The sequence below is a fragment of the Parasteatoda tepidariorum genome, chromosome X1 (assembly GCF_043381705.1).
Source record: "Parasteatoda tepidariorum isolate YZ-2023 chromosome X1, CAS_Ptep_4.0, whole genome shotgun sequence".
In the NCBI taxonomy this organism is placed as follows: Eukaryota; Metazoa; Arthropoda; class Arachnida; order Araneae; family Theridiidae; genus Parasteatoda; species Parasteatoda tepidariorum.
The window spans coordinates 69,455,211-69,483,009 of record NC_092214.1 but is presented as its reverse complement, the minus strand read 5'-3'; the positions used below and the strand labels follow the sequence as shown (position 1 = coordinate 69,483,009).

At 28.8% G+C, this 27,799-nt stretch overlaps 1 long non-coding RNA gene across 3 annotated transcripts in view; it reads right to left on the bottom strand.

Moving 5' to 3' along the window:
* Positions 1 to 27,799, bottom strand: part of LOC122269190 (uncharacterized) — a 50,382-nt gene that overhangs the window by 6,601 nt on the left and 15,982 nt on the right. Inside the window, exon 2 of one of the 3 annotated variants that reach the window (XR_006225038.2) lies at positions 20,666 to 20,745. The exons of 1 other annotated variant lie outside the window; for it this stretch is intronic. This is a non-coding gene — a long non-coding RNA (uncharacterized lncRNA). Of the gene's footprint in view, positions 1 to 2,063; positions 2,087 to 20,665; positions 20,746 to 27,799 lie in introns of those variants that run through there. One more of the 3 variants, XR_011638239.1, reaches the window with a different exon arrangement.

The window sequence follows — 27,799 nt, the reverse complement described above, 5'->3', positions numbered from 1 at the left end:
AAATCAATGAATAACACACACACACACACACACACACATATATATATATATATGCATTTTTAAAAAAAGTTTCAAATATGTTCTCCTTCAAATAAATATATAAATGTATGGCTTTTATCATTCGAGTTGAGTTTTAATTCACATTTCAGTATTTATTAGTCATGTTGTTAAAAACTGGAAACTCTATTTAAATGGCTCTTCAAAAAAGCTGAAATGTATATATGCATTTTTTTTAAAAAAGGCTCAAATATGTACCCACTTTTCAGAGTTTTTATCATTCTAGTCAAGCTTTAATTCAAATTTCAATATTTAGCAGCTATTCTATTAAAAACTGGACACAACACTTAAATAGTATTTCGATTTATTTGCATTATATTTGAATTTTTGCGATTATATTTGCATTCTTTTTTAAAATTTCAATTTTCTTGGATTCACTGTATACCCGCCCTCTTTTCAAACAAATGTAAAAATCTATAGTTTTTATCATTATGAAAAATTCTGGATTAAATTACGGTAAAAACCATTAGCACCCTGGTGCAGAATCCGTAAGGATTTCTATAGTAACTATTAGAATAATATTTAATTAATTATAGTAATGCAGTGATTTTTCAATATATATTACTATAAAAATTACGGTTAATTATGCTTTTCGTTCCATAATATTTTACGGTAAAAATAAATTTCACGATAAAAAGTACCGAGTTTCTTCAGTGTATACAACTTATCATGTAAAGCTCTTATTTTCTAACTGCGTTTGCTCATTAATTGCGTAATAAGCAAATCAATAATTCGATAGTGGCGGAGCTACGTTGTAGCTATCATAAATTTTGTAAAAAATCTTTTTGAACATTTTTATTATTGTAATACTTAACTACTAAATTATTATTCACTCAAGCTAAAAAATTCTATTGCATTTTGAAATTCATTTTTTTACGAATTTTTTTTTTCATTTTTTCAATTTTTTATTATTTGACAAAATTTTTAGTATTGATTATTATTAGACTTAGATTAAGTTATTAGAAAATTTCATGTCTTTTAACCCACGACTCATTAGAAAAAACAGCATAGTACTTGATTTTATCATACCTGAACTAAGTAAAGACTTCAAACTGTGAAAGCAAAAGAAAGACGGAACATTTGTTTTCACGTAGCAAATTTTACACGCCATAGCATCCAGATAGTTATGTTATGTTAAGTCATTATAGAACTTTTAAGTGTTAATAAGAATAAGTGAAGAAAATTATCTCTCTTAATATCAAAATATCTTAATATCGAAATATATATATATAGGAAATGGATTTTTTCCTATATATTTACTCTTTAAAATTTAATCAGTTGTGGTAGCCACGTTAAGTAAATGTTTTCGAAGTAGACAACTCAAAGAAATTTATTCAAATATTTAGCTTTACAACTCATCACAAATTCAGAACATCGATACTTCATACCTTGATGAAGGACTTTATAATAAAAGTTGTAAAATAAAGATCAAAAATAAAATTTTTACTCTTTTTTTAAAAGAAGCGAAAAAAAATTACTTGATGAACATGCTTGGATTCACTGTAGGAAATACCAGATTAAATTACGCTAAAAAGATAGACACTGAGGGTACCAGTACTTTTTAACGTAAAATCCGTTTTTGCTGGAACATGTTACGGAACAAAAGATCTGATATAACGTATTTTTTACAGTTATAATTAACGTATGATCACTGAATCACTCATGAAATAAATATAATTGTAAAAATTACAATATAATATCAGTGAAAATGGATTTTACGAATGATGCAATTATTGGTACTGTTGCTACTGTATGAAGTGTTTGTACTTCATACAGTAATTTTATCCGAAATTTTCTATGAGCTACTATTGACGAACACAAAATGCTGATAAGTAATAAACTATTACAAATTATGTCATATCTTCAGAAACTGAAGTAAATAAAAAAAATTCATTTGTAAAAATCTACTAATATTTGGATAAAAATATAAAGATAAAATTACTTCAAATATAGAAACAATGCTTTTATAGAATGTATGAATGCCATACAGAGTACAAAATACTCACCTTAGTCAATAGTGGAATAGTGATCTGAACTAACGTAAGTTTCTGTATATATACTTGTTTCAAAATCTACTCGCAATGAATATACTTTGACTTTTTTCAAAACAAAAATGTGTTTTCCCTATACATAGCACTCTTGAGGTGGTTACATATGTATGAGTCGAGCGGAACTCTTCCCTTGAGAAATGTATGGTGGAAGTTAAAAACTGTTCACGTTGTAGAATTCGATCAAAAATCGAATAAACTACATCGATATGAAACCCCGATATCATGTTTTTTAAATATCTATTTTTTGACACTTTCTATTACTCACTTCCGTTCTTTAATAGAATTTCCTGGATAAGTCACAGGTATTCAAAATTTTGCATACTGAGTGCTTTTGGGATAAAAATAAATCGCAATCGGAAATCTTGTTTTCGATGGGCAATATTAATTCAGCACGGCGCTTATGAATGTATTTTCAGATCAGAAGCGAAAAATTGCAAATATTATAATAATAATAATTTTCCAATATATATAAGATATATATATATATATCAAATGGTAGCTTAATAAAGAAATATAATGTAGTACAAATGCTTAAGCATCAACGGGAAGAAAATAAGAAAATGACGAAACGTGATGACAGAAAATTGAATAACAGACAATCGACAAATACACAAAATACGAAAGAGTTCAATTTATACTCAAAAATGAAGTTTTCTCAGTGACTATTCACTTGAACAGTATGCTCATTAAAAACTAAGTTTCGCTAACAAAAAGTATTAAAAAACAAACTACTCAAAATTCCATTATTCCATCTTGATACTTATAGCAGCGGTTGCCAAATGGCCGTCTGCGAAAACCCTTGAGTTCCAGAGAAAGATAACAGGGGTTCCGAGAGTTGGGACAACATTATTAGTAACGAAACGCTGTAATAAAATTTGAATCCAATTAATTTTTCATTAGTAATTTAATATTGATCGATAAAAATTCTCAACTTTTATTTACGGCCTTTTTCATTTTTATTTAAACGAGAACCATATTTCAGTTCATTCATTTTCAGTTTATGCATTCAATAAAATCAAATTATGAACTAGATTAGATACCACTTTAGGCCAGTAAATTCAACTGACATAAAACCCAATTTTCAGACAAGTATTTTTAAAACTACGCGATAAAAAGATTTTATTCTTCAATCATTTATTTAAAATTTTCAAAATAATTTTTAAAATTTTAAATTATAAAATATTTTTAAAAAATAATGGTCTCTAGTTAATTAATATTTTTCGCATTGGCTAATGAAATTTTTTCTAAGTCTCGGGATTGCACTAAGAGATGGTAGATCATTTAGGGTTTCGTTACTGAAAAAAGTTGGGAACCGCTTTTTTAAAGAGTTGGTTGCGTAGATTTAGAATAGGAAAGCGTAGGAATATTCCACTAATATAATACCGTTGTTAGTATCATTTAGGGTTTCGTTACTGAAAAAAGTTGGGAACCGCTGACTTAAAGAGTTGGATGCGTAGATTTAGTATAGGAAAGCGTAGGAATAAAAAGAATTTTACGAAGTCATCATTTAAATTGATTATTAGTTAGTCAAATAGTAATTTAAGGAAGTTATCTTTGCATTTTACAATAAGGTTTGAATTTTACTGTATTCGCTAACTGGTGTACTTAATGCACATATGTTCTTAATATCTTAAGGCACAACTCAGGTAACTAACTTACTTTTCAGACTTTAAGATATTAACCTGAAATTGAGACAAGCACACATTCTTTTTTTTCTCTTAAAACCAATTATATCCTCATCGTTAATTATAAAAACGCTTCTCGGTGTCAAAAGATCATCATTAAAACTTCTGATATTTTACAGTGGCTTATGAATTTCCAATCTTTTTTTCTTGTTAAAAATCTTTTTTTTTTCTTCTTCTCATTGAGCAAATCAGTTTTTGCGCCATTAAAGTCAAGCGAAATGAGGCTGAAATGTTTCTGCTGAGCTCCAATTTATTCTTTCATTCATTTTCCAAAAACGGGAAAGTAGAAAAAATTTCGATCAGAAAATAAGTTCTATAGCCTAGGTCAAGACAAATAATGATTAACGCCTGTGGTGGGGGGATTTAAAAACAGTTGTACGATCAAAGCTGATCCATTAAATCTTAATGACAGCAGATGCAGCGATGAGGAAAATGTGCCAACCGTACAAATATGTTCCCGCTATAGTTCAGTCATTTAGCTGATTAATGTCTTTAAAAAATAAAGTTTTTAGTTATTTATTTGTTTCTTCTTCACCAAGAATTGGCAACAGTCTATTGCAAATTAATACTTTGAAAAAACCAATTTGTAAATAGTATTTACCGTTTACTTATTTTGAAACTCCATTATTCATTTTTTTCTAATGCTGGTATTCAATCATTTTTCCTTAAATATTTCTTTGAAGAAGGATTTTAAATTAAAGCCATAACTTATCAATGGAGTATTTATCACAATTTAATTATGTTTAGTGCACTTTGAATGTTATTTCATTACTAAGTTTAAAAAAAGTTCTAAAGATATTTCACTGTGAAAAAAAAGTATGGCTGAAATTTACCATGTTTCTGTCTCAAAGGGAACACTAAAAATAGCTTTGTTTAAAATAAAGTAAAATTAGCAGTAAAATATTGTTTTATAATGTGTGTTTAACTTTGGTAATTTTATCATGATACCTTAGAGCATGACATAATCACTATTTATTCCGTAAAATTTACTTTTCAAATTTGTATTTTTATTAAATGTGTGATAATAAGAACTATAATTTTGAAAGCAAAAATTTTCTGGAAACCGTCAAAATATGAATGGTTTAAATTTCGTATATTTTGGTTTCATTACCAAAATTATCTTCGTTTTTTTTTTCAGCAGAAATGGCTTTACCATACAGCACGTTAATTTTACCACATTTTTTCCCTCCATGTTAAAAAATTTACTCAGATGCAATAATGAAAGTACGTTACTAACAGAAGAACTGGCCTAAATTTGCAATATAGTACTGAAGTTTTTAATCATAATATCGTACGAGAATGCTATTTCATCACTAATTTGAAAAAAATTTGAAAGCTATTTAAAAAAAATTAGTTTCTGTGCAAAAGTAAAAGTATGTTACAAACAGAAAAACTGGCCTAAACTTGTAGTACTGAATCTTTAAATCATAATATTGTACAAATTCGCAAATTATATTTTCGCAACATAATGAATTATTAAGTTTGGTATCAATCCAAGTATTAACTTTTTATAATTTAATCAGGTAAAGCAATACTGCTCAACTTGGTCGCCATATTAAGATTACAATGATTTTAAACGATATTATAATTCAAAATGCACATAGTTTTTTTTTTTTTTTTTTTTTTTTTTTTTTTTTTTTTTTTTTTTTTTTTTTTTTTTNAAAAAAAAGTATGACTGAAATTTACCATGTTGCTGGCTCAAAGGGAACACTAAAAATAGCTTTGTTTAAAATAAAGTAAAATTAACAATAAAATATTGTTTTATAATTTGCGTTAAACTTTGGTAATTTTATCATGATACCTTAGAGCATGACATAATCACTATTTATTCCGTGAAATTTACTTTTCAAATTTGTATTTTTATTAAATGTGTGATAATAAGAACTATAATTTTGAAAGCAAAAATTTCCGTCAAAATATGAACCGTTAAAACCGTCAAAATATGAATGGTTTAAATTTCGTATATTTTGGTTTCATTACCAAAATTATCTTCGTTTTTTTTTTCCAGCAGAAATGGCTTTACCATACAGCACGTTAATTTTACCACATTTTTTTCCCTCCTTGTTAAAAAATTTACTCAGATACAATAATGAAAGTACGTTACTAACAGAAGAACTGGCTTAAATTTACAATATAGTACTGAATTTTTTAATCATAATATCGTACGAGAATGCTATTTCATTACTAATTTGAAAAAAAATTGAAAGCTATTTAAAAAAATTAGTTTCTGTACAAAAGTAAAAGTATGTTACAAACGGAAAAACTGGCCTAATCTCGTAGAACTGAATCTTTAAATCATAATATCGTACAAATTCACAAATCATATACTCGCAACATAATGAATGAATTATTAAGTTTGATATCAATCCAAGTATTAACTTTTGATAATTTAATCAGGTAAAGCAATACTGTTCAATTTGGTCGCCATATTAAGATTACAATGATTTTAAACGATATTATGATTTAAAGTGCACACAGTTTTTTTTTTTTTTTTTTGCAATATAAGGGCAGTCTAAGAACCACAATTTCAATTCAAATTTTTTGTTTGTTGCCTTGAATAATAAAATTACAATACTGATTTATGATTACATTTATAATTATTGTGTAAGGTTTTTTAATGTATCCTTTTTTGATTATTAAGAATCATAATATAAATATGAGGAAGAATGTTACACATTGATACTTTCATATAATAGAAAATAAAAAAACAATTATACGTAGGTTTAGGGACAATATAATTCTAAGGCATACCTTTATCTAAAGATAACATATATAAAAGATATAGTTAATTTTCACCTAAGGGGTCTTCACTAATCTAATCTAAGGAGTCTTCACTAGTTACCAACACACTACACAACATCTTTTATTTTACATGGGAAGTGTAGTGCCCCCCCCCCCCNCCCCCCCCCGTCCTTCCTCAAAGGCTCGCCTCCACAATTTAAAAATTAGACTTATGAGGATATTTCACAGAAATATTTTATATAAAAGGTGTTCCAAAGTGAACGCATGAATTGACAACAACATAATCAGTGCAATTTTAGATTCGCAACTGAATTAGTGCAGTAAAATGTAGTTAACTGGAGAAAAAAAAACGAGGAAAAGGTAGAAAAATGGAACACTACATGTGAAAAAAATCAGAGCGCTTTCATCGTTTTATTTTATTTAATTTTATAACTGTCGTTGAACAGCCGACCAAATTTAGGCTTTACGACTACCAATATTCAACTCCATAGCCTTGTAATTTTGAACCTAATCCAGAAAACAAGAGAACTCCTGGATCAAATATTGGGAGACATTTTCCTTTATGGAGGACTTTGATGGGACTAACCAGCATTCATGTTACATGGAGAGGAAAACAACGAAAACCTCCCATGAAAAGTCTGACGGCAAGGGGACTCGATCAGTCCCACGATCCATCTACCACTGAGGATATTTTTCGTCAGCACTGCTGTTGGTGCGAGCCGAGTTCGGGATTTGTATCAACCAACCATCACTGGGATTCGAACCCGGCTCACCTCATTTGGAGGCATACGCTCTATCCCCTAAACCACCGCAGCTCGTTTTCAATTTTTACTATTTTGAGCATTGATTCATTCCCTAATCATGTAATTTCCCTCTTTCTTTCTTCTTTCTAAAAAAACTTAAGATTATGCCCACAAGCCTTTAATCTTGACGAAGAAAATTGGGAGTTTTGTTAACCAAATTAAGCCACATTTAAGCAAAATGGTCACTGAAACTTTCAACTATAGAACGCGTGCAGTCAAATCACAAAGGTCACATATCCGATATACTATTTCATATAACTCCTTATTGTATAACATTTTTACATCAAACTGTCTTATTTCCACCGTTTACCGTCGCCAATAGCCCATTGTGCAGCTCTAGTGCGACGTTAATAAAGTACCTACCTACCTTCCCCCCGTCTGAAACTGAAATCGTCGAGGGAGCCCAGTGTATGCCTTGAATTTTAAGTTAGACAGATACTGTTAAACTGCTGCTTCATAACTCATTAACGGACATTTGAAATATATAGATGACACCGGTTCGAATCCCTGAAATAGCTTGTCGATATGAATTCCTCATCCTGCTCGCACCGACCACAGTTCTGACGTAAAATATCCTCAATGGTAGACGGATTATGGGTTAGAGTCCCCTTGCCATCAGGGAACTTTTCGAGGTCTTCCTCTCGTCGTAACGCAAATGCTTGTTAGTTCCATCAAAGACAAGTTCCTCCACGAAGACAAGTTTCAGCCAATAAGATGCAAGAATTTTCTTTTCTATTGGATTGGATTTAAAATTACACGGCTACGTTGTTGGACAGTGGTAGTCACAAACTCAAAATTTTGTCGGCTGTTCAACAACGGTTATAAAATAAAATATATAACTACGAGTCTGGGAGCAGGGTCCTCCCTACATACACTAAGTGCATGTTCAATCCTGTTTCTCCCGATCACATTCTTTCTAGTATGAATCTAGAATCTAAGACTTATCCTTACAGCCGCATTTGGTGCCTGATTTTGCCAGGGTTCACGGACTTATGAATTTGTTCCAGCTGGGATTAGATCACGGAGGATTGGCATCAACTACAATATCAAACAGCTCTTAGTATTTTTTTTAAAAATAATACTTTACAGGTGTCCTTCGGCATATCAGCACAATACACAGAAAGTTTTTAAGGACAGCATAGAAATCGTAGCTTTTTCATGAAAATCGCTCTAAAAAATGCTTTTCAAAACAATTTGAAAATGTAGTTTTTCATTTTATTACTCCAAACCTTACATGTATGTATAATCTTCCCACCAGAAGTGTATAAAAAAATGTATAAGAAAGGTTATCGCTAAGGACTGGAATATTTAAAAGTCAAATTGAAGATATTACTTTCTGTCATGATATAAAATTCTATTGGATTCTAGATAAACGAAATTTTATCCTCTCCTAATTGGGTGGAGAGGAGGCCTCCTATAATATGTCAAAGTTCCGGGGAGATGTGTTCTCCCCCCCGTGATGGATGACCCCTTAAGAGAGGCACCGCACCTAATCTTCATTTGATCCGATTAAAGGCCAGACCTCGGAAATGTGTACAATTTGAGCTAGACGTGATACGAGGTCTCTAATGGATCAATCAGAAAGGGTGTTAAAGATAAGTCCCCTTCTTGTTTGTCATTGTGATGAAATTTTTAACTTCATTTTCCTCAACAACCCTTTTTTAACATAATCGAAATTTCAGATAATTTCTAATCCTTTCAATATGCAACGATTGTTGTACTTTTTACGTTTTCCTTAAAATAAACGATTCTAATTTTTCATATAATTGTAATTAAAATGAGAGGCCTGTACAGCACAAAATTCCTCAGATTTTTAATCTTCCAAAACTTATATACGATTGCTAATCTTAGAAATACAGCTTTTTTGGTTTATTTTCTTTAAATAATTTCAAATTCAAATACTAAAAGAATTTATATGATAGACAGACATATTTTTTCAATAAGTACAGTAGAGCACCGATTATACTAACCAATCGGGACTGAAACTGATCAGGATAACGGAAAACCAGGAAAATTGGACAATTTTAAGAAACGGCTATGAGTAACGTCCCGTCACACTTTTTCTAGGCTTAGAATTAGTAAATGCAATAGTACCTATTAGAGCATATTACAAATGGCGTGTCTAATAGTTTTATCTCTTTTAAATTATCTAAGACACCAGTTCCTTTACTGGAAATTACTTGCCACCAACCTTGAAACTGGGTGGAAAGAGCACGAGGTTCTATTATGGGTGACCGAGGGACAAAAGAAGAAATGTTTTCACCCATTTCAGATATTCTAAATGTTGTTGTTGTTGTTAATTTACGTCGCACTAGAGCTGCACAATGGGCTATTGGCGACGGTCTGGGAAACATCCCGGAGGATGATCCGAAGACATGCCATCACAATTTTGATCCTCTGCGGAGGGGATGGCACCCCCCGCTTCGGTAGCCCGACGACCTGCGCGCGAAGTCGAGCACTTTACGGTAGCACAGTTTAACGAGGCCCAATACCGCACACCCTTGGTCCCTACGCAGACTGATCCAAGTGGGTCACCCACCCGCACACTGACCGTAGCCAGTGATGCTTGACTTCGGTGATCTGCTGGGAACCGTGTCTTAACGATCAGTCCACTGCGGGACTATTCTAAATGCAAAGAAACACTTTCCCTTTATTTTATTTATTTATTTATTTTTGAAGATGAAGAAGAAGGTAGGAAAATCACGTGTTCTTTGAACGATCGGGGTAAACAGATAATCCGGTAAATCAGCGTTCGGATAATCGGTGATTTACTACATAAAAAACATTTATCAAAAATTTGTTTGTATGAATTGCGTCTAGTTATTGTCTAATTTGATAAAAAAAAAGCAGAAACATTTAAACAAATTATTAAGTTTAATTAAATTTTAATTAAATTTTATTAAATAATTAAGGTTTAATTAAGAATTAATTAAATAATTAAACTTTTATTAAAAATTAATTAAATAATTAAACTTTAATTAAAAATTAATTAAATAATTAAACATAATAATTAATAATTAAATTAGATTATTAAATTTGAAATAAATAAAAATTTTAATTTCGAGTGAATTTAAGTATAAATGAAGCACAGAACATAAAATTCCTAAGTAATCCGTTTAAGTAGGGTTTCTTTTCCCTATAAAAATGTTCAAATNATTAAATAATTAAACTTCAATTAGAAATTAATTAAATTAATTTAAATTAGATTATTAAATTTGAAATAAATAAAAATTTTAATTTCGAGTGAATTTAAGTATAAATAAAACACAGAACATAAAATTCCTAAGTAATCCGTTTAAGTAAGGTTTCTTTTCCCTATAAAAATGTTCAAATGATCTAAATTTCAAATTGCTTTACTATCTTATCTTATTTTAATTACTTCTTGTAAGTATACCCCCTTTTTTACATAATTAACTTACTTCCTAACCAGGGGCAATTTTAAAAAATATCTAAGAAATTAATTGCGTCTTTTGTTTTTAAAATAAGTAGCCTGTTATTATTTTTTAAGGTAGTGCTTGCTGATATCGAAATCTGAAATAATTTATAAGAAGTTCGTAATGTTTTTCTTTTATTATTATAGAACTACTTAGAGCCATTTATGACCATTTAAAATGAGTTCTAGTTTCAAAATTCAATTAACAGAAAAAAATTATTCTTTTGAAAATACGCACGAACTATTTAAAACTTTAAACGAAATACTTTAAAACTATTTAAGACTATTTTAAAATTATTCATCCTCATATTTTTCTTGGCAGCTCTGGTTGAGTCAAGACCATCTTCAGAACAACCTACATTTTTACCTGAACGGCCAATTCTCTACCTTAATAACAGAATTGAGTCTTTCGTTTTAGCTTTTTTTATTACTGATAAGTGAAGGGCTTTGAAATAAAAAAAAAACATCTTTACAGAATTCTTTCTTCACAGAATTATTTCATTTCATTTTCTTTTAATTCAATTCTTTTAATTTTAATATTTATGGAAATAAATATGTTTTATTTTGAAAATTAATAATGTTAATTTTGAAAATAAATAAGATAATAATAATAATTTAGTCTCCTTAAAAGTTTTGTGAATTTAACGTCGAGTTAACAAGTTAAAACATCGTTGCCATTTTCTTAGAGACCGACAAAAATATTTCTGAAATTTTTTTCAAAATCTACCATTTTGTTTACCATTTTCAATTAGAAACCAGATTTTAAAACAATAATCATAATTTTTAAATGCTTGAACTTGTTTTATTTTTTAATCTGAAATCGTAACCGATTTGTTGAAAAATTTTTAAAAAAATAATTAGAACTGATGACGACAAAATAATAAAGTATAGTTATTTCTAGTTTATATATATATGTTTTACATTTAAACAAAAAAAATTATTAATTAAAGCTTTGCCTATTAACTTAATATTACCATTTAATAAAATGTTTAACTTTCAACTTTTCATAACTTCAACTTTTGATAAGCACATAATTTTTTCGGAATTTCTAAATTAAAAAAAACGGTTTGGGTAAAATAAAATAACATCATTCTGAAAAGTCTACTGCAACCTTAATATAATGCTAGGTTGAACCAGATATTTGCAAAATTTAATATTTTTTGTCATATTATTACAGAGTACTGCGGTTCAACTCGAAATGTGATTCAATTTAGCACCATTTTTATGGTTGCATTATATTTAGATGATGTTAAAAAATTTTATTTAATGCAACGGTTAATACAATGTAAAATGCTACGTTAAAAAATTAAATGCAACGTTAAGAAGATAAATGAAACGTTAAAAAGTTAAATAAAGCATTCAAAGGGTTCATTGCTGAGTAGATTTGATTTTTTTGGCATTGAACACTGAAAAAGGTATGGTAATAACTAACAGAAAATGGATAAATTTACCGTGTTTCTGGTACTATGGAAACACCAAAAAGCTAGATATTTTATACCGAAACACTTTGGTAATGATTTTGGTTAAATTAAAAGCAAAATATAATTTTATATTATGAGATAAAATTTGATAATTTTATCACAATAACTTATCATAATAACATAATACGTATAAAAACCATTTATTTGGTTAAATTAAATTTTCAGCTTTGTACTTTTTTACTAAATATGTTGTAATAGGAGTTAGAATTTCGAAAACTAGAATTTACGGTAAACGTTACCATCTGAAAGGAGAAATTTAATAATGAATGGTTTAAATGCCGTACTTTTTTGTTTTACTAATCAGAATTATGATTTTTTCTACTAGAAATGTTATTACCGTACAGTATGTTAATTTTACCAAAATCTTTTTTCCCTATAGTAAAATCACTGCATTAACCAGCATTAATCACAGCGTAATTTTCGCATTAATTATGATGTAATTATTACTGTAATTACAGTGTTAATATTTCCCATAAATGTAATTAAAACTGTCGAGATAACAAATCTCCTCAATAGTACCACAGTCTTAAATATAATATTTTCTGTCACATTTTAAAAACAAATGTAAAATGATAAATAATCCCCTTAATAGTACCACAGTTTTAAATATAATATTTTTTTTTATCATATTTAAAAAAAAATGCTAAATGTCAAATTTCTTTTAAAAAATTCATATGGAAAACTGAAATTCAAATTTTTCAATAGTTTTGCTCTAAAATACTGGTCTTTAAAAAGAAATGAAAGCCAGAAAGGAGAAATAACAAATGCTGAACAAATGTCCATGGACATGAGACGGCTCGCTTAATCTGTCTTCATCCGAGAAGCTGGTTATGGTTCTCAATTCACCTATAGGGGCTGAATATTTGCAGCATTTGATTCTATGGTAGGATAGAGTGGGGGTGATATAAGGGCTGTGGTCAGGGTGGATACAGACGCAATAACAGTAAAGGTCGATAGGGCGCAAAGATGGATGACTAAAGCAGCAGCTTGCCAAGTGCGGTGCACGATCCGTTTATTGACAAGGCAATACAGAACCCGATTGAGCGCAGAAACCTTTCAAACTTGAGAATCAAGAAAAAGAAAAAGTATTTTTGGGGGAAGAAAAACGACTACCTCACTTTTTTCGTGTTTCATTCCTCAATAAATACGTTATCCATATAATCAAAGTGAAGGCTCCGCAATATATAGTATCAAATGCTTTTTAAACCGAGCATATCATTGAGACATCTTAAAATGCACGTTTAAAAAAAATACATGGCTTGAAATGTTCGTTTGAAAAAATAAATAAATTCAAATGGTTGTTAAAAGAATACAAGGACTTAAAATTCATTAAAAAATGCAATTTTTTATCGCTTAAAAAGCTAAAGATGTAAAATCGCTTTATACATCATTATGCTTCGGTGAAGTAAAATTACCTTTTCATCTTAATAAAGGCGAAATTTATAGGGTTACTAAGGTTTTAATTATTTCGAAAATCATTATTGTATCAATCTTTCAATACACTTTTCTTGATATAAATGGTTTTGCGGCAAAGTAGCTACTTCTAAAATGTCGGATCTAACTGCAAAAAATTCATGTTCCTTTAATTTACAGTAGTGATTTTAAATTTTTTTCCCTATGAAACCTATGATGTTATTCAACACACATTCGCTCTCCCTATTTTACTCATTATCAAATATTTTCCTATTTTAATCTCTTCAGCTTATCTCTCTATGCAAGCTGTAAGCTAATTCTCTCAAGTTAATATTTTCCGGTTTTATACTTTGAATGCTTCCAGAATTTTCGAGATGTCAACAAATGGAAATGTCCATTAGAAATATTTCAAGTTAATTCTATTCCTGAGTGTTCTTAAGTTTGGCTATAAAAAGTGGCATGATTCGTTGATGATGTGATAATAAAAATAGATTACAACTTAGATGTACCAATATAACTTCCAGTGGTAGATGAAACTATAATAGATGAAGTCGATGTTACTGATTGATGATTTTTTAAAAGCTTGCTTATAAATTTCTAAAGCTGCACATTTGAAAAAATTTTTGAAAAAAAAATTCTACTTGTGAATCTACTTGTGAAAAGATTGCATTTCGCAATCAATTTGGTTGTTTTCTGAGCTAATGTGATAAAAAAATAAAGAAGAATAAAATTAAATGCTTATATTATATATATATATATATATATAAATCGAAGATGAATTTGCTATATTATCTGTTATGAAATTGTATTAGTGTATATAAGGTGAAAATAAATTTAATAGGTGCTATAAATGCTAAAAATGGTTATTAAGGAAATATATTCCTTCATTAACGAATTTAATTATTTTATTATAACTTGAAAAACTCGATGAGAAATGCTAAAGTAAATTTTTAAAAATGCATAACCTTTCTATAACTTATTCAAAATATTGTTGTTGAAAGTATTTGTAAAAAAAGCATCCCCCTTTCTTTTCCGTTGGTATTTTACTTCAAATATTTTTATAAAGACAACCGAAACATTAAATGAATGATATATTCTTAATTAGATTGAAATATGATAGCAGGTTTCAAAATGTTTTTAAAAAAAATGGTTAAAAAATTCCTAACTCTTGGAGCACTAGGATTCCGAAGAACACCACTTGGAAACCGCTGATCTACAGTATGTGGCTGGGAAGAAACATTCAAGGTGTGTTTCTAGCGTAAGGCAAGAGTATAAATATGCTTTGGAAAATTTTTAAAAGAATTAGAAACAAAAGTCTTTAAAAAAAAACAGCAGTTTTTCTGAAGCTGCATGAGATAGATGATCCTTTATCGTTGAATAATGACTGTTCTTGCAAAGTTTGGTGCTTAAGATTTAGTTTGCGTGGCCCTCAAAATAAACAGTTTATAAACCCCTTCTTTAGATTTAAAAGAAATTAAATATGATGTGATACATTTTAAGACAGGAAAGATTTATTACACCGCGAAAAGTAACGAATCAAATTACGGTAAAAGTACCGGCACTTTGGATGATCCATTTTTACCATACCATTTTATCCATTTTTACCGCGTTCTTACATCACCATAAAATCCATTTTAACGGTAAAGTATTATACCGTAGCTTTTATAGTAGTATTTATTTCATTAGAGTGCATCAGTGATTTTACAGTAATTATTAATTTTAAACTCACGATATATCAGATTTTTTGCTCCGCAACCTATTCCCGTAAAGTATATACGCACCCTGATTGCCGGTGCTTTACACTGTAATTTGATCCAGAATTTTTTTACAAAGTAGCTTGCCTCGCTTAAACAATCAAATAATATGTATTTTTCTAAATTTTAAGTGGCAATTTATTGGCTTTCGGGACTATATATTCCGTCGCAATATCTGACCTCTGTAATTTTTAGTATTGATATGACGGGTTGAGCAGGAGAACAAATTTAAAGGAATTATGACAGAAAAATAGTTTAATATAATTAAATAAACTAAATTTTATATTTAAACAAATATAAAAAAAAATTATAATGAAGAAAATGTATACTTGAAATATTTAAAACTGAATTCCTATCAAGTTTATATTGACTTTTATTTTTCTTTCAGAAATGATAAAAACAATCTCAGTCATTTCAAAAGTTTGCTAGAATGAAAGTTTAAAAAAGAAAATCTAATTTTACAAAGAGAGGTTTAAAATACTTGAATCGAATTGAATTTCCTTGTAAAGAAGCTTTTTGCGAGAAACCAAATGACTTCCTTTCTTCCCCGTAATTCAGTTAATGATTCCTCATCCTGTGAAACGATCTTTGAATAACAATGAAACTAACTACACTAAGAAAAGAGTCAGAAAAAAGATAAGAAAGTAAAATCAAAAATTGGAAAAACCTGGAAACAAATGAGGAAAGACAAGAACTTCGCAGAAATGAAAGTGTTAAGAAAAAAGGAAATGAAAAAAAAAAAAACGTAATTCTGAAGACAGACTGGGCAATTAAGTCGTATCTCGGAAATTGTGTGAAGAGAAGACGCCTACCCTTTTTTCCAACCACTCCCCCCACAGCAATGATCGATGTATGCTGGCTAAAGCTTTAATTAAACAATTACCAAGCTGGTCTGGTCTCAGCTAAATGCCAATATCGTAAAATCGTCTATAATAGATACTAATATTACTGATATTTAAAGTTCAAAAATTTTGTTTTCTTTTTTAACTTTTTATTAAGAAATGTTGACAAAATTTTTACTTACAAATTTGAGAAATAAAATATACATATTTTTAAAATCGGCCATTAACCAAAGTTTTGGTAGCACTAAATATTTAAAAAAAAATTCCTCGGCAATAATCGAAGTCTGCTGGCTAAAGCTTTAAATAAACAGTTACCAAGTTTGTCTGGTTTCAGCTAAATGCCAATATCGTAAAATCGTCTATACTAAATACTAATAATACTGATATTTAAAATTCAAAAATTTTGTTTCCTATTTTACTTTGTATAAGAAAATGTTGACAAAATTTTTAATTACAAATGCGAGAAATAAAATATAAGTATTTCTTAAATGCGGTTATTAACCAAAGTTTTGGCGGCACTAAGTATTAAAAAAAAATTCTCAACAATAAACACTGTATGCTGGCTAACGCTTTAATTAAACAATTACCAAGCTCGTCTGGTTTCAGCTTAATGGCAATATCATAAAATCGTCTATACTAGATACTAACATTACTGATATTTAAAATTCAAAAATTTTATTTCCTTTTTCACTTTGTATAAGAAAATGCTGGTAAAATTCTACTTACAAATTCGAGAAATAAAATATACGTATTTTTTAAATGAGGTTATTAACCAAAGTTTTTGGCAGCATTAAATAATTATATTAAAAAAAAATTATGTTTCTAATAATCACCATTTCATTTCTCTCTGTGTCTCGATATTTTAATTCTAGCCTTTTTTGCCAATTAGATTGAAACAAATTTTTTGTTACATTTTCACAAATACTTAATCTTACCTGATTTGGGTGTAGGGATTTCAAGTCTAAAACTAGTTTTGATCCTAAAGTTACATATTTTTCTTTAAATGACATTTTCATACTTGTGCAAGCTTAAAAACAACATTTAAACTTTTACATTTCGACAAAAATAGACTAAGAATGTCACATTAAAAAAAACTGTAGCTTTGAGAGAGAAACCGATTGCAGATTTGAAATCAGCAATGAGAAAATATCCAAGATCTATTAAAAATATCTTGCAACAGAAAACAAAAAATAATTGTCGCACAAACATGAAAAGACACGAAGCTTGAACGCTTGTTTTTGAAACAATAAATAGTTATCGAAAGTATTAATAAAATATTCATTCGATTTAGAATTCAAGCTTAGAAAGTCGATTCCGGATTAAAAATCTAATTCTAGCAAAATAAGCCATAAAACAAAATCACTCTTTCAAATCATTAATACTAACAACAAAAAAAATCCGAATTTTTCCTCACTTTATTCTTTCTTTCAATTTAGATACTAACTCTGCAAATAAATGCATATGTATGTTTAAAAAAGAAAAAAAGCAATATAACTTTCACTTTCTGAGCAATTTCTGATTTATGAATGGCACCCTCCTTTTTCCATTCTTCTCCTGAGCTTATTGGCTAGTGAAAGTAGAAAAAGTCGAAATTTACCGATTCTTAACTTTTTTTTTCAAACTTTTAAAGGAATCCGACTTTCCCGTGGATTCAGAGTTACTTTGGTACCTCCAATAGGTAACCTGCCTCCAGTGAAACGCATGGAACAAAAATAAAAAAATAAAAAAGCGGCATTTTCATTTTCTCCACTCCGATGTCACGATTCAAATCCTCTTCTCCTATAAATTCATTATTAGTTTTTCCTCCACCCCCACACTCGAAGAAAAGGAAAGTCGCAGTCACACTGAGATAGATAAAAAAATACATATATAAAACTTTTTTTTTCTTCCTTCCATCCCTTCCAAAACCCCTTTCTGAGGAAAAGAGGTTGGGCCTCGTTTAATTAAATTACTGCGAACGCCTCTATGGAAAGCAGATAAACTGGGCACACGGAACGGGCCCTTTTCTGTTATTAGCTTCTTCGCCTTCAGTAAAGAATGGACTAAAGGATCCATATAATCACGGATACCACTTCATCCTGGAGAAAATGAAAAGATGGGTATAAAAATAAAAGCAGGGCGCCTGACACTAGGCGTTTAAGCAATTTGATCCTTGCGAGGGACAACACTTGTACCAATAAACAAAGTGGAGCGAATCAGTACTGCACCGGCTGTTGGGCAGGAAAATTTATCATGCAGATTATTGCTAACAGTTTTATTCCATTCATCACCCTTTTCATTCTCCCGGGTGTCGGCACTCATTTTTTTACACACCTCCTCCACATTTTTTTTCTACTTTCTTCATTACATGTGCTCTTTATTCTTTAGAATAATAAAATCTCAATTTGATTTTTTCCGTTTAAATTTATTTCCTCTCACCTTTTACCTTGCAGATATTTAAAATATAAGATTTTCATCGGTCTTTCTGAAAAAGAGAACTTTGATTAGGCGTACTGCGTTAAAAGTATTTGATATATAAGTGTCTTTCTCTTGCATAAGTGCTCGCAGAGAAAGATAATTAAAAATTATATTTTTCATAATCGTGCAAAATTGTTTCTCTGCCTTAACTCATAAAAATGATTTTTCGCTGTTATTTTCTAAGAGAATCCATAAGACTTTACAAAATTCTCCACGATATTCAAAAAGAGAAAATTATAAAATTTGCGTAGCAAAATTTCAAATATTTTACAATATATAATTGATATTTAATTCCTCCAGAAAAGCCGGTTAATATTGAGCCATAATATCGGGAAATTGAACAATAATACACGAAAAAAAATCTAGAAAAATTGCCCTATTATATAATAATTACATAATGGAAGTAAATGACTGGTTATGATAGTGTATGTTAATGACTGGTAAAAAAACATAATTCTGATTAATGAAACCAAAATATTCGGTGTTTAAACCATTCATTTGGTATTTTTTCCGTTCATGTGGTAACGGTTTATTTAAAATTCTGGTTTTCAAAATTATAGTTCTTATTACCTCACATATAGTAAAAAATGCGAAACTGAAAAATAAATATAATCAAATAAATGGTTCTTATGCCGTGTTCTGAGGTATCATGATAAAATTACCAAATTTTACCACATTTACCAAATTTTATCGTATAATATAAGAGTGTATTTATATTTAATTTTACCAAAACCATTGCAGAAGTGCTTCGGGAAAATTTTTCTAACTTCTTTGTGTTTCCATAGAGCCAGAAACACTGTAAATTTTATCATATTCCGGTAGTTTTGATCATTTTTTTTCTCGGTTTGCGGTGAAAATATACTGCCAGCTTATCAGGCAGGAAATTGAATAATAATTCTGTTTATATTGAACCATATTGTTATGTAATTAAGTTTCAGAGTATATGGTTCAACTTAGCATGATAGATATTAAGTTTTACGCAATCTAGAACGATAATTTTGTTTAAGGGGTTTAAATATGAAACAGTATATTACTATGGTCACAGTATTCGAAAAGAGTAATTTTTTTGGCTTATCAAAAAACAAACTAAATACATAATTTTTAATGAATAATTCATAACTTCTCGTCTTCGATAATGAGTAGCACTACCACAATGATAAAACTAAGAATTCAAACATTTGCATGCCAACATTTCAAAATATGAATTTTAATTATTAATTCATCAGATAACATCTTTGAATGTAAAAAGGCTTGTCAAGTATTTGAAAGGAAAATTTCTGTTATTCTAAAAGTTAAATCAAATATAAAATACTACTTAAACTCATTAATCATCTGTTATTAATTTTTTTTCAATGCCCACCCGATTGATACTCGTCGTCAGACTTTTTGATTACTCTTTCTGGGACATCATATTAGGTGGGCTAACATTGCTCCCTCAAAAAAGGCAAATAGTACAGAGAATGAAAGAACTTCCACGAACTGTCCGGGATTCGAACCCAGGATCTTTTTGATGTGATTTCAGCTCCCTGACCAATGGTTTGCACTTTTGTAATATAATATATTATATGCTTGTAATGACTGTGTTAAATTCCGAAAAGTTTTGAACTCCAAGGAAGTAAATCACGATCGTCAACGTTTTGAAAAAGCTGAATTTTGAACTCGAATGAAGTTGTTATAATTTAACGTATTTTTCGTTATTTATATTAAAAGACGCTAGCTTATTTTTTTTTTTCAATTTGACAGCGTGTGCCAGTTCAAAGTGATTTTGAAGACGATGTCTTGTGGTTACATTTATCATTTCGTTTGCCCATTTCTCTTAGTGTGAGTCACAGAAATTTTGAATGATTCAAATGTCTTCATTCTGCAATGTTCTGTCTTCATTATGCTTTGTAATTAGTAGTTACAAATTCAGAAAACAAATTAATTCTTTTTAATAAATGTTCATACCTTTTACCAGACATCATAGCTGAGATACGCAAAGAGCAAAAAATAAACCAGATTTTCATACTTCTATGCTGGAGATAAATCTACAAAATGAGAAGAAATTAGCTATTGAGTAATAAATAAGCATATTTATAATGACACGAAAGTCTGAAAAATTCTATGTCTTAAGTAGATGGATGGAAAAGGGTTGCTTAAGCTTTTCCAGAAGTCTCATAAATTAATTATTTGCCATAAATTTATTTCTATATTTATTTATTTATATTCACTTATAAAAGTCACTAAATAAATTAGAAAATCTTAAGTCTTGAACCTTGAAAAATTATCAATAAAAAATATTGGGTCTTGAGAATTTTTTTGACGCATTTTTAAAAAAATTAAGAGCAAAAAATTTCAAGTAATCAAATTTTTATGTAATTAATGCTCATAAATTTTAAACGCGTTATTAAAAAAACTTCTGGTAAATTAAAAATCAGATTACTAAATCAGTGAACAAGCTTTTCAATATAAAAACATTATAGTAATTCAAGCTTTTTCTTGTTATACAAAAAATTCTAACTAACTCGTATCTAACTAACATTTACAAAGCACTAAAGTAACCAGACATAGACGTTTTCTAAACTCACAATTTTTTATTAAAAATAAATCATTAGTGTTTTTAAAATTAAATAAATAATCGTTTAAAAATCTACCCTGAATATTTTAAATACTCAAATTTGCGGTTAGTTGCTTGAAAGGATATTTTCACCAGTTAATTCTTATTTTGATTTTGATTCGAATGTCAAATTAGTTAAACACAAATTTAAATTCTATGTAATATATTAGAGCAGATTCTTAATAACTATTGTATTAAGATACTAATACTTTTTTAATGAAAAAAAATCTGTGTTCAGTTCCAATAATAAATGTTTATGTTAGTTAATTTGCATTTTGATTTTTATTCTAATGTTAAATGTGTTCACATAATCTTGCCTACCGGGGAGATATTATATTTGAAAAATATTTTTAAAAGAAACAGCTTATTTTAATTATAATATTAACTTGCAACAAGCTTATTTTAATTATAAGCAAGTTCATTTTATTTATAAAATAAAACTTTGCTTTTCAAAATAAATTAATTAATCCATTAGAAATATGAAGCCTAACTATGTATATATTTTAACCGTCGTTGAACAACCGACACAATTTTTGGATTTACGATTACTAATTCTCAACTCCGTAGTCTTGTAATTTTGAATACAATCCAAAAGACAAGGGAACGCCTGAATCAAGTATTGGGAGAAATTTTTATGTGGGACGTAGTGGAGGACTTTTTGATGGAATTAACCAGCATTTGCGTTACATGGAGAGGAAAAGCATGAAAACCTCCCATGGTTAGTCTAACGGCTAGGGGAGTCTAGCCCGTGATCCGTCTACCACTAAGGATATTTTACGTCAGCACTGTGGCCGGTGCGTGCCGGGTGAGGAATCCGTATTGACTAGAGATAGCTGGGATTCGAACCCGGTTCGCCTCACTGGAAGGCGAAATCCTTATATATATATATTGTAGAAAAAAATTTGCTCAGCTAAGTATATATTGTAGAAAAAAATTTGCTGTACGGAAATAAGAATATCTTTTTACTGACATGGATTCATCCATGATATTTTGGTACTATTACTGCCATGTCAGATCACATGTCAGTTCTTCAACTTTTTAATTTCAGTACTAAAAATAAAAACAACAATACAATATTTAAATCATATTGATGAGCAAAACTATGATAATATTACGCTTGTAAAAAAATTCTAAATTCTTTTCAGATCATTTGCTTACCAGAATTATTGAAATGTTTAAATAAGATACGTATTTATTTCTCTTCTTTGAATTTTAGTACTAACAGCAAAATAAAGCAGTAAAATACTTAGATCTTATCAATGGATGAAACCACAATAATAATAGAACTGTCAAAGCTAAATTCTAGTTATATTTTAATTCATTTGCACCAGAATTATTGAAACATTTCAAAATGCCTATTAATTTGTCTTTATTCTTCATTGAATTTTATGACTAAGAATAAAAAACAACAATGTAATGTATGGAACATATCAATGGATAAAACCACGATAATAATAGAGCAGTCAAGAATAAATTCTTACGACTTTTAAAATTAATTATTTACCAGAACTGTTATAGCATTTTTATAATACGTATTAATTTTTCTCTCTTTTACGAATCTGAATTACTAACAGCTCTGAATAAAGTAGCCCATTTAACTATCTTTATATTACCATCATTTCTATTCATTTGAAATGATTATTTGATTCGAATGGCAACCATTAACAGTTGTTGCTAACATCTTACCTCCATTACCAAATTCAAACTATTTGTTTTCATTTCTCAGCCAAATAATAATTAAAGTTCTAGATACCATGCCAAGGTGTGATGCCGCTTCGAGGTAGGAACAATTGAAGTTCTGAAAGGCATAGCAAAGGCCGTTGATGAAATAATCGTTGGCACTCAACATCTGTTCCCATCGAATCTGAACAGCAATACAAGAGGACGGAATTAAATAGCCATTTGAAAACAATTTGCATCGGCTGTTCTATTGACATGGACATTAGAGCATTTTAGCGATCGGTTGGTGAGCCAGGACCGATGCAGGGACCACTGGTGGGTTATTAGCTGGGGGTGGGAGAGTTTCATGAATCATCCTAGCTAAGTTAGGATCCCCTTTTTCAAGGGCTTTCCCGAAAACTCGTTTTTTTGCCATTGTTTCCTCACGTTTTCTTTAGGATGTCTTTTTTGCTTTTTATTTTATATCTTTGACTTTTTGCCCTGAGTTTAGCTGAACGATTTGGTGTTGAGCGTGGATAAAAATTTGAAACTGGGTTCTATGAAAGTGACTATACGGTGGAGAATTATTATTGCTTTAATGTTTTATTTTATTAATATTTCTTTATATTTCCTGTTTTATTTCTTTTGTTAATGCTTTTTCAATAACATATTTTTTGTATAGCATTTGATAGACGAACAAAACTAGTTCTAAAGAAAGTTTGACATTAACTTAAAAAATTTTAAAAATGACTTTGTTTAACCCTTTAACGCAATGGGACACCAGTGACTCTCATATACAGTCTTAGGTCAAATTAATAGGCGCACTATAAGATTCTATCTAAAATCTTAATTATCAGGTGATACAATACAGCTTTATTGTTTTTACGCGGATGAAACCGATTTGCACTTGTTTACGTTCGTTTTTCAATTGGTTAACATTGTAATGCAATATGTTAAAAATATATACAATCAGGAAGTATGTAAGAAATCTCCTGAATAAAAACCCATTACATTTATGTTTAAGTATAAAATTATTGCATATAAACTCGTGCAAAACATGTAATTATTTAAACACCACAATGCTTCTAATAATTTGTTCTAATTATTATAATACACTAATATAATAACTTATATAATCGATATTCTATATTTATATAACATATCGTCTAATTTATCCAATCATCGGATTTATATTATATATCGTCTAATTTAACCAATTGATACAAGAAACGCAAGCCGGTTTCAGTCACGTGAAAAGAATAAAGCTGTCACCTGATAATTAAGATTTTACATGGAATCATATAGTGTGTCTAATAATTTGGCCAGGTACTGTATATGCTTTTCTGATTCTCTAATTACAAGCAAAAGTATATTCTGGTATTTTTTAATTTTAAAAAATAATCTAATATTTAAAAAAAAATCTTTTAGATTGTCGGAAATATATTTGTATTAAAATATAAAATTCAAAAAATGTAGTTAATTTTTTTTTCTTTCATATCAAAGAAATTTAACAGTAATTGTTTCTGCAAATTAAAAAAATTTCAATGGCAAATAAATGTTTCTCTTAGATCTAAATGCCTGCAAATAAGTACAAATTTAGAAAATGATATTGTTTGGAAGTGAGCTGTGTTTTGAAGATTTTTACCTTTAACGTAGAAAAGACACATGTGTTTTATGATGTATTTGAAAACCTTATGGTTTTCAAATACAGCATGAAACACCGGTGTCCATAATTAAATTGCCGGTGTCTACTATTAAATTGCTAAATATAATATTTTTGCCTTATTTTAGCATAAATTAATATAGAATAGTAAAGAAATGTATGAAAAATATGTTTAATAAAAATTCTGTGTCAAAGGGATACATTCATAGAACCATTTTGTTCTGTAAGGTGGTAATAATTTTAACTTTAAAATAAGTTTAATTAAATCTTAATTAGCATGATATAGGTATTGATCGGACCATTTTTTAAACGGAAGCTTTTTTTTTAAATGTTTCTCAGATATATAAATTATGTAAATTAGATGATTTTAACCGTGTTTAAACATATTGTTTAAAAAAAAAGAAAAAAACATATATTTCTGTTCTAAATTTAAAAATAGTAGTACATTTTTTTAAATATTGTTTAAAGCAAAAATAAAATATTCTAATGCACATTAGCACTCAATATTCTTATTTCTGAAAGTTATTTTAAAAAAATAAAATTTCGGGCAAATTAAAAAACTTTAGCTCGGAAAATTTAGAGTTTAAGATCATCTTTTGTAATAAGAAATAAAATTATTATTATAAATAACCCTTTTCTTAAGGTTTTCGGAACACTATTTTTTTCCACTCGCTTCTGCATTTTTTCTTTAGGACGATTTTCTCTATCTTTGCGTTATAATTTTAAGTTCTTGCCATAAGTTTAGCCCGTAAGTAAATAATGATTCAAGAGCACCATATTTAACTGTCTCTTTTGATTATTATTGTTATTATTATTTATTTTTTTTTGTATTTTTCCAGATTTTATTTTTAGCTGTTTTTTCTATTGCATAAGTTTAAAGGAAATCGAAATTTTGGAGCATATACTTAATGGCAAAGATAGAAAACTTGTTGTTTAGCAGTATTTTGAAAATGAATTGTTGTTGTTAGTTGTTTGGCAGTATTTCAAAAATTTTAAACACCCCTGGTAACTCGTAATGTACTTTGGAAGTATTCAGTGTACACTTCTTTTTTTAATATAAGCTTAAAATTGTAAAATATAATTTTACTATAACGTCGTTAAAAAAATTTTACCCATATGCTTTTAAATCTAACATGTTTTAAAATTATCTGGAGCGACAAAATAATTAACCGAAATATTCAATTGACTTGAAATATTCCATAATAAACATAAATATTAATTTTTGTTTATTTTATCAAACTGTGTGAACTATGTCTACATAATAATAAGCTCTCCAACTGAGCACTTTCAGCAGAAATTTTATTATTTCTTAAACTAAACTTCTAAAATTAAAAAACGAAGAAAATAATTGTAAAATAAAATCAAAAAATCTTTTTTTACTAGTAATAAAATCTATTTTTTAATTATCTCCGAACATAAATCCAGAATATAAATTTGATATTCAAATATCAACAAATATACAGCTTTTAATACACGGAGAAAGAAAAATTTCTGGTAAAATTACCATACTGTACGGTAATGACATTTCTGATAGAAAAAAAATCGACAATTCTGGTAATAAAAACCAAAATACCTGGTTTACCTGGAATTCTGGTTGTCAAAAATTATAGTTCTTGTTACCACACATTTAGTAATAAGTACAAAAGTGAAAAGTAAATTTAACCAAATAAATCGTTTTTATGTCATGATCTTAGGTTCCAAATACCAAATATAGGATAAAATTACCAAACTTTACATCATTTACCAAATTTTGACACATATTATTAAACCATATTTTATTGCTAATTTTCCTATAATCAGTACAAAAGCACATAATTAATGCACTTAAAAAATTACCGAGCTTTTGGTGTTACCCTTTCCTGAAAGTTTTGGTTATACTTTTTTTTCTCAGTGTCATATAAATAATATAAAGTATATTTTGATATCAATTTAGAGACTTTAATGACACCCCCTCTAAATAAAAGTAATGGTTCAATAGTGGATATCAAAAATAGGGATATAAGCTTATTTTTCTCATTTTAGTGACAATCAGAAAGAAGTTTAACGATCTAGATCAGATCATGACTCATGGTATTGAAGCTATTTAATCTGAATCGTCCCCTAACTTCCACACTATCATTTCCCCAAGCGCTAATGAAATTTTCATATGAAAGAACTTTTTACGCATTTCTAAAGAAGATAGCTGCTTTACTGGATATCATATGAACCCTTCAAGTTTGCAGTTAAATGAATACTTCGTCTTGAATGCATGATTTGACATAAGTAGGTCCCTATTTGATTACTACACCCCGTTAAACGAATGCTGTGCATTTTTTTTTACAAACTTCAACGCGTACTTTTATAGAAAGAGCAAGAAAAAAATTATATAAAATTTTTTAAATTAATCTGAAAATTGCCTCATTTTTTACTGCTTCTTTTCAAGATTATTTATACTTATATTTAAAAGAACTAGTTATAAGAATTATTTAAATGCAGGTTAATGTCCTCATATATATGCGATAAGAAATGTTTCATTGAATTTAAAATGTTAAAAGAACTTGAACATAAAATCAAATTACTAACCAATGCACTACTGCCCTATACTAATTAAAATCCAAAAATTGTGTACAATTCAATTATAGGGCTTAGGGCAATATAGTATAGTGATATGACACACTTATTTAAAAGCGGGGTAATTTTTTTATTAAGCTGTTTCTTGGTATTGTGTTCATACAGGAACTTTATAGTTTCTGGAATTTACACCAGAAAGTTTATAGATTTTACACTAGACATCAGAAAAAAACACGGGTAAATTGTATTAGTTACCTAAAAATTATGGTTCTTTTCACCTAACAGAGATTTCAACATTTCTCTAAAGAACTAATTAAAAAATGTGGTTTGTCACTTTATTACCCTAAACCCTTCAATCAATTAGTTATCATGCGAAGATAAATACATGCTTATGTAGTTTAAATTTTTTTCATCGTACACTGAAAAAAAAGGTATGGTAAAAACTACCAGAATATGGTAAAATTTACTGTATTTCTGGCTTTATGGGAACACCAAAAAGCTCAGCAATTTTCCCGTAGCGCTTTGATAATGATTTTAGAAAATATAAAAATAAATTATGGTTTTATAATATGTGATAAAATTTAGTAAATGTGGTAAATTGTTTTAATTTTAT